The following is an 8,266-nucleotide window of genomic DNA, read 5'->3' as shown; positions in this document are numbered from 1 at the left end:
CCATGGATAAGCCCTAAGCGAGAACCAAAAAAGATCCTAAAACACTGTTTAAATAAATAATTTGATAATTAGAATTTTGCTACATTTATCTTATTTAAGAATTTTAGCTATCACGAATATTAGATGAATTTGTAATGGTTTCCGTAAATTTTCTTATATTTCAGTTTGTCCTTATTTTGGATGTTTTGTCGTTATTTTATATTACATCTTAAGTAGATAAATGAATTGTGTCTGAGTATTTTATTTTTTTCTGAAACTGCTAATGTAATGTTTAAGTATATTTTACCAAACATATTATTTCTAGTTTCTAAATGTGCTTCTATTTAAATTATAGTAATAATAAAAATTAAATAGAGGAGAAAAAGTAAAGAAACGAAGCACTTCAGTATTTTTTTTTTCAGATTTCTCTCGCATTTAACAAAAATCAGACCTTCGGCGTCATTTTTCCACCTTCCCCTCCAACTTTCCATGTTCCTTCGTTCTCCCCTTTTCTTGGTGATAAACTTCCCTTTTCAGAGCTATCCCTCATAATTTCTTTAGAGAGATGGAATTCAGATAATCAAAATTAGGTCAGTTTTATTCTTGTTGTGTTCAAATTCTTCAGTTTCCTCACTACTAAGAAATTGGTAATACGGACAGATACTAAGAAAATGGTTTACAAATGGTTTTCCATATGTTCCTTTATATTTTTCTGTCTTTTCAAACATGAACAACAAGGTCTCATCAATTATTTATTGTATTGGTGATATGAGTTCTGCTGAATTTATGCCAGATTTAATTAGGATACTTTGCGCTGCATATGCCCTGGTTCTGTTTCAAAAATAAATTTCAAGGTCTGATTTGTTTTGTTGTTTCCTCAAATTACTCTTTACGTTTCATGTGTTAGTTTGGTCGTATATGGTTTTTATTTTTCTTTAGATTATGGTTTTCTTCACTTGGTCTATTACTGCTAAGTTGTACCTGTATTGTGACATCATGTATTTTTTCAATTCTCTGTGCATTCGGATGGTATTAATCAGATCATCTTTATCAGAATTCCCTGAATGAATCCTCTTTTCGATACCTTTTTTCTTCCCCTTTGTTTGATATTGTTTAATAGGGCAATTGATTATTCCATCGCAATGTTTTTTCTTCGACTTATAAGTATCTTAATTTTTTTTTCTTTTTGGTTAAGTAACTTGTTTTCTTGCTAAAGACTCAAAAATGCTATCAAGCAAATTAACGTCAAGTTCAATGAGGTTAACAACCTAATTGTTGGAGAGCGCATCATTGTGGACTTTGATGAGTACAACGCAACATATGGTGACGCTCAAGGATTGCTCGCTAGATATTGTGGATCATTGACAATTGATTGTAATTTATTCCTGATACGCTCAAATTACATCTATTATTGGCGTAAAGCGTATATTGTCAAATATAGTAACCCAAACAAGGTTGGGGTTGAATTCCACAGGAAATATGGAGAGAAAAAGATACTAATTATATATGTAACTAATCTCTAGAAACTTTAATTTTATTCCGAACAGTATAGAGGAGAGGTTTGGTTTGTATGTGCTATTTTAAAGTATTTGGGATTTGTTTGGATTGAAAGAACCAAAGTTGTGTCCCCGCTGTGATTAGATATTATGTTATAGGTATCAATATGATATATTTCTAATGGGTCGAGGTTTTGTATGCACTTAATCTCTAATGCACAACCTAATATTTTCCAATAGTTAGAAAGTATTTCTTTTCATGATTTTCTCAAATGTAGAAAAGTTGCAAGTAAGATCGATTAAATATGCCAAGTAGAACTCATCTTATCCCTAAGTGAGTTCATTAAACGAGGGTTAGCGCCCCGAGTCCTTGTTATATTATTTCAACTCACACCTTAGTTCATCTTTCCAAACAAACTAGGGTTTGTGCATAAGCAAGTGTTTGCAACCACTAACTAACAATGAATATGAGAAATAATAAAACACATCACAACCCATTATATATATACAATGTTAGACACCCATTACATAACACCCATCATTTGGGTCCACAACTTTGATTAAAGAAACTACTCACACATAATGGTCTCAAAAGTAATAAGCAATAAATGAGACATAAAGCTTACAAAGTGTGATAAAGATGATGGAAAATGGAATCTTAATTTCTTCACTAAGCTCCAAAAGTGGAGTAATCAATGCTCACCCACCAATGGAACTTTGTTCACGTGCACAATAAAATCTGGCTGCCAAAAATAACCTAGAATGTTCTTTAAATAGGCTCCAAAAACGCACAGCAGCAACTGGCAAAATTGCCCCTGATAGCAAGATCAACGGACCGTCGATCGTTCGACGATCCGTCGATTCCTCCGTCCTTTATTTCTTCAGCGATGTGATCCATTCGACGGTGCCATCGACCAGTTCGACGCTCCGTCGAGTATTTCGTCTTTCTCTCTTCTTGTTGACAGATCTTGATTGACGACACAAACAACGAAGCGTCGATCAGTTCGACGCTTCGTCGATGGCTCCGTCCTTTGTTGTCTTCAACTAAGGCCATCACTGGAAAATCGAGCTTATCGACGCTTCGAAGGACAGTCCGTCGACTGATCGACGGGACGTCGATTCTTCATTTCTGGTCAATTTTTCCCTTGTTCTTTGTTTTTGCTTTTGGGCCATCGTCTTCCTAAAACACAATAAAAACATATTAACAAGAACCAGACTTACTTGAAAACAACCAAAATTCATAGTAAAAAGGCGTCGAATGTGCCACAAATCCGAGGCACATCAACACCCCCAACTTAGGATCTTTGCTTGTCCTCAAGCAAGTCAGACAAAACAACTACAAAATAAAACTACAACTATACTAAAAGTAAAGTAAAAGTGACTAAAATGGTGTTTGCTCATCACTACCGGCATGCACATTTCCAAATCAACTCCCTTTTTCCTCATTCCCCAACAAGGTTCTTTTATAAAAACTTATTAGAATTGACCATGACGCTTCAATCAATGACATCACACTATCAGAAGCATCTATGCGTGCGAGTATTCACCATTATGCCCTTACTTAGACCAGAGAATGTCCCACACATAATTTTAAGATAAGAACCGGAACAAGAACGGATGAGAAAAGAAAGCACTCGCGCTCACAAAGAAGTTCATGATTTACAAGTGCAGATACCATATGCTTGCCCTTAATTTCAATGCCTAAAACTTTCGGATGGTTCAGTTGTGATCACTATAGGACTTGTTCTCGGGTTGTAATGTAGGCTCAGGGACGGGTAGGATACTCATTTGGGAATTAGTGACTCATCCTCCTTGACACTACACATTCTCACCTCACGCCCATTCTATTCATTCTTCAACTCATGACTAAGATGTGATTTTATTCTTACTAGACTTTACAATCTTTTTATGAGACAACATTTTTTTTAAATCGACTTTTCTCAAATTTGATTTTCTATCACATCCAGTTCTCGACTATGTAACTCACACACCCCTAGCTTTAGGCTCTTAGCCTCTACTTCACACATATACCACTCCCAGCTTAGGCGATTTGCCTCTTTTCTCTAGTAGTGTCAAGGAGGGAACGGGTGCAAAGATGGAATGAATTCATGAAGCGGGAAAAAGGTTTGTTACAGCTAATTAAGAAAACAAGTCAGAGGCTCAAAATGGAAACTAATGATATTCATATAGAACAGGTTTTGGGCTTTTTAAGGTTAACGTGACTATTTACAAGGAAAGCCTATGATCACTTCACAACCAACTATCCTAAGCAATATAGCACAGCCTACCAGGCAAGTTCTAGATCCATAAATGCTAACAATGAACACAAGAAGTTCTCACACGCACATTGGCATAAAGATTTGAACACTCAACTCATACACACTCTAATATCTATGATGTCACAAAAAGAATCATACATGTCAATTCATTACAACTTACGATACGCAATAAACTTTCGGAGGGGTCAATTTCAAATCAATCCATTTTTCAAGTTCACAAATATTCTTTACATTCAAAATTCATGCCATAAATTCAAAATGCAACAACCATGAAAGTCACAATTACTTTAACAAGATTTAACACACATATATATATACTACAAGATACATCAGGTTATCCCACCCCCAGCAAAAAGAGGATGCATTGTCCCCAATGCATCAAAAATCATACCATCACCCCATGGTGAAGGGCCCGACCTGAGATGCTCTAATCCCACTGTTGCTGCTGAGGTGTCTCCTCCGCATCAGTGTGAATGGAAACCCTCTCTACTGCTGGCTCAGTGGACTCAAGAGGTGGAGCTGACTGACCCTGTGGCTGCAGGTCCTGAGGAGCTATCGTAATCGGCCTGACTGGTGCTGGGATAGCACTGGTGCTGGAAGATGCTCCGGTGAACCTTGTGTCCAGGCGCGACTGCCGAATACCCTCCTGAAGCTCGGGGTCCTCATCCTCATTATCCTCCCCCTCATCCTCATCATCAGCCAATGTGTCAGGCCCCATTCTCTTGCGACTTTCCCTAGGCTCATCCTCAGTCACCAAGTCAACTACTCTAATCAAATCTGAAATGCTGGCGACTGGTGTAGGTGGTGTCGGGTCATCCACAATAACCTGCTCTCTTGCACGAAAGGCCTTAATCTCAGCTCTGAGCTGGTCAAGCTCGGTCTTCAAATCTCCCGAAGTGCCACTCTCACTCTTCTTCTCAATAGTGAGTATCCGCATCTCTAAACTGTCAAGTCGCGCATTTACCCTAGCGTGATGCCTCTCTATAGCCTCCTAAAGAGGCTCCAACTCTGGTGCAATCTCTTTCCGAACAAACCTACCTAACTGTTGTAATATCCGGGTCACCTGCTAATCAGCACGCTCTGCCTTGATGGCAAACTCTCTGAAGTTGGCTCTATTCAGGACAAAGAGATCCTCGGAGGCCGATGCTGCGACTGAATGAGGAATAAGAGATGAAGATGGGACAGCAGGCCGAGGTGGTGCCTCTGAAGAAGGGGTGGCATCAGCTACAGATGGTGTAGAGGCCTCTGCTGTGGACAGTCCCTCCGTGCCCATATCAACTGTGCCTTGTGGCACTGAATCCATAACATGCTCAGTCTGCTCACGTCACGTCACGACCCGACTAGGGGCCGCGACGGGTACCCGGGGCTAACCACCGAGCACCACTCGTTCTATTACTCGTCATACTCATTTACGCACTTTTATCAAATTATATTCAAATCATGGGAAAATCATCTTTCATTTGAAACATACACACTTTCGTATACATTGGCCTTTTGGCTATCAAAACAATATATATATATATATCCATAATAGCAACTTCGTGAGACCATATAACCCACACTGCGTATCTACGAGCCTCTACTAGAGTACTAGACATATGGACGGGACAAGGCCCCGTCGTGCCCAAAATACATATACATATATATATACATACACAAAAGGATAAACCCCATTAGCACCTCCGGAATAATGGAGTGCTCCTGAAAATCTGCTGGTAGCTCCTATAGGTCTGCGCCGTCTCCCTGTCTACCTGTGGGCATGAACACAGCGTCCAAAGAAAACGGACGTCAGTACGAATATTGTACTGATTATGTAAGGCATGAAAGAAATAAACATAATAGAGAAACCATAAGTCATAAGGTGAAGGAAAAACCTGCGCGACCTTTAAGGACGAATACATTTCATACCTATATAATATATACATAATCGTCGTATATGAATCATCATAGCGTATACATCATTATGTCATATAATTCATCGTCGTAGTACCGTATCTGCTCATACACATAAAACGTTATCTGTATTCGGCCACGTAGTGGCTCGACAGTATCACATACACAATATCCGTATTCGGCCACGTAGTGGCTCGACAGTATCTGTATTCGGCCACGTAGTGGGTCGACAGTATCCGTATTCGGCCACGTAGTGGCTCGACAAGTTCACATACACATCTTCCATATTCGGCCACATAGTGGCTCGACTATATTACATACATCATAACGTGGATCAGTATATTTCATCATCATCATTGTCATCACATACACCTCATAAGCGTGTCGTAACCTTTCATTAATGCACACACTTAAATTTAAAGACAATCTATGAAAATCACATCATATTCGTAGCACGAATTTCGTATAAGTATCGTATGATAGTATTTATAATCTTTTCGGCTTAAGCTCATCATTACCATTATCGTTTCTATATCATATCTCTCACCTTTATCTCATATGAAATCTTTTATGAACATAGACTCATAATTTGCGGAACATTGGTCATAGGACGTGCATTAAGGCTTATGGACAATCTACAACAATGTCGGGGTGACATGAGGTCGAGAACCCCCGAGTCCATTATGGAGCATTCATAAGCATTATGCCTCACCTTGAAGGAATTAGCATATAAGGTGAGTGTAGTCAATGAACAATATCAATGGATCGTAATATGTGGATCATTAACCTTGTAGAACCATGATGTTATAGGCCTTAGTATCTTTAGACTTAGACTCATCATCATCATTACTACATTCGTAACATACCTCTTATCTTATCCCATATGGCTATTCATGAACATAGGCTCTTAGTTTTTCGGAAAATAGGAAAGTCATGGAGAGGTAAGGAAAATACTATCATAGGAATCATATAAGGATCATTAACTCCGTAGGAATATCATATCATGAGCTTTATGACTTCCAGACTTAGATTCATTATCAACATCGTTATGCTCGTAACGTGTCTCTTCTCTTTATCTTGTGATGCTCTTTATAATCGTAGACTCATAGTTTTTGATACGTAGGAAAATCATGAAGAAGGAAGGAATATCATATCATGAGATTCATGCCTTAGAAAGAAGGGACTAGCCTTACATACCTTTATCGTTTACTAATATGTCGCTTGCTTGTTCTCCTTTAATGCCCACGTTTCCACCTTCAAGAGAAGTCGCATTAATATTAGTTAATCGGCTATAAGAACGTGTTACTATTTCTAGGAAAATTTGGGCAGCGTTTCCTTTGTTTATACAACTTTTCCCGTATTTTATATCAACTCCCAAACGTTCATAACAACATTCATCCTTCATCTACATTTCCCACAACTCACCATTTCCTTTCAATTTCTCCACAATTATGATTATAGCTCACTATCGCGTTTTCTCATGTATAATACTTACCCCATGTTCCAAATGTCATTTATAACGTTTTTACAATCACAATTCATCAATGATCATGACTCAATCCAAACCTTTACTCAACAATGTTACTATTCACACTTTCATGACCCATTTCCTATATCTTTCTACACTCCAAGTGTTTCAACTTTTCCATACCTCAAATAATATGTAAATACCATAAAACTTACCTTAGATGGTGTAGGAATAAGCCTTGAGTGGTATTACTCTTTTTGCACCAAAACCCCAGTTCACTTCCATTGATATTCCTTGGCTTGGATGAACTTTAATGTGCTTCTTACACTTAATTTTGTGGTTTTGATGAAGTGGATCTTTAGTTTCACTTGGATTCTTGCATATGAAGTGTTTGGAAGGTTATAGAGAACTCTTGAGTCGTGGAGGAGAAATGGGAATGAAAAAAATGAACTTGGGTCTCTTATTTAAAAGCTTGAAATCTGATCCGTCGGGCAATTCTACGCCAATTTTGATGGGCCGTCAAAATTCCTACGGACCGTCAAAATGGTCCGTAGAACTGTCTAGTGAAATATGGGTCTCTGTGACCATTTTACGCTGGTCTGTGTCAATTTGACGGACCGTATAATTATTTTACGGGGCGTCAAAATTTCTACGGGCCGTCAAATGGTCCGTAGAACTTTTCTGCTCAGACAGTCTGTCGTAGAATGGCCATAACTTTTGATCCCGATATTCTGTGAGGGCCCACTACCTATGGTTGGAAATCTCTTTCAATTATCTACAACTTTAATTCTTGGGGTTTTTCCAAATTCCAAACTTATAATAGCGTTTTGGCCCCTCCAAATCAGATCATCCGAAAATGTTTCCTTAAATCGTCCTTTTGGATGGCTTATGCCCATATTTGGCTTATGGGTTCTTCTTGAAACTTACTTAACACTTCATTACCAATATAAGGGACATTAAAACTCTTCTCCAAAATGTCATTAAGCCATCATTAATTCGATACTCGTAATTCTTGCCCGACACACAACATATACCTTGGTTTCCTTAACAACTTTCGTCTCCTACCTCAAATGTCTTTGAAATCTCATTTAGAATCATTAAATATTATTTCTTACTTATCAAAACATCGTATGCATCATGCCCTTCGTAAG

At 38.3% G+C, this 8,266-nt stretch overlaps 1 long non-coding RNA gene across 1 annotated transcript; it reads left to right on the top strand.

Annotated features, from left to right (window-relative positions):
• The first annotated feature begins 375 nt into the window (after positions 1-375).
• LOC132618036 (uncharacterized) lies at positions 376-1,598 on the top strand. Its single transcript, XR_009573924.1, has 2 exons — positions 376-569; positions 1,175-1,598. It is a non-coding gene; the product is annotated as an uncharacterized LOC132618036 (long non-coding RNA).
• The last annotated feature ends 6,668 nt before the right edge of the window (positions 1,599-8,266 follow it).

This window comes from Lycium barbarum, chromosome 11, assembly GCF_019175385.1.
Source record: "Lycium barbarum isolate Lr01 chromosome 11, ASM1917538v2, whole genome shotgun sequence".
Lineage (NCBI taxonomy): Eukaryota > Viridiplantae > Streptophyta > Magnoliopsida > Solanales > Solanaceae > Lycium > Lycium barbarum.
The sequence above is the reverse complement of the archived record's forward strand: the minus strand, read 5'-3'. Positions and strand labels throughout refer to the sequence as shown.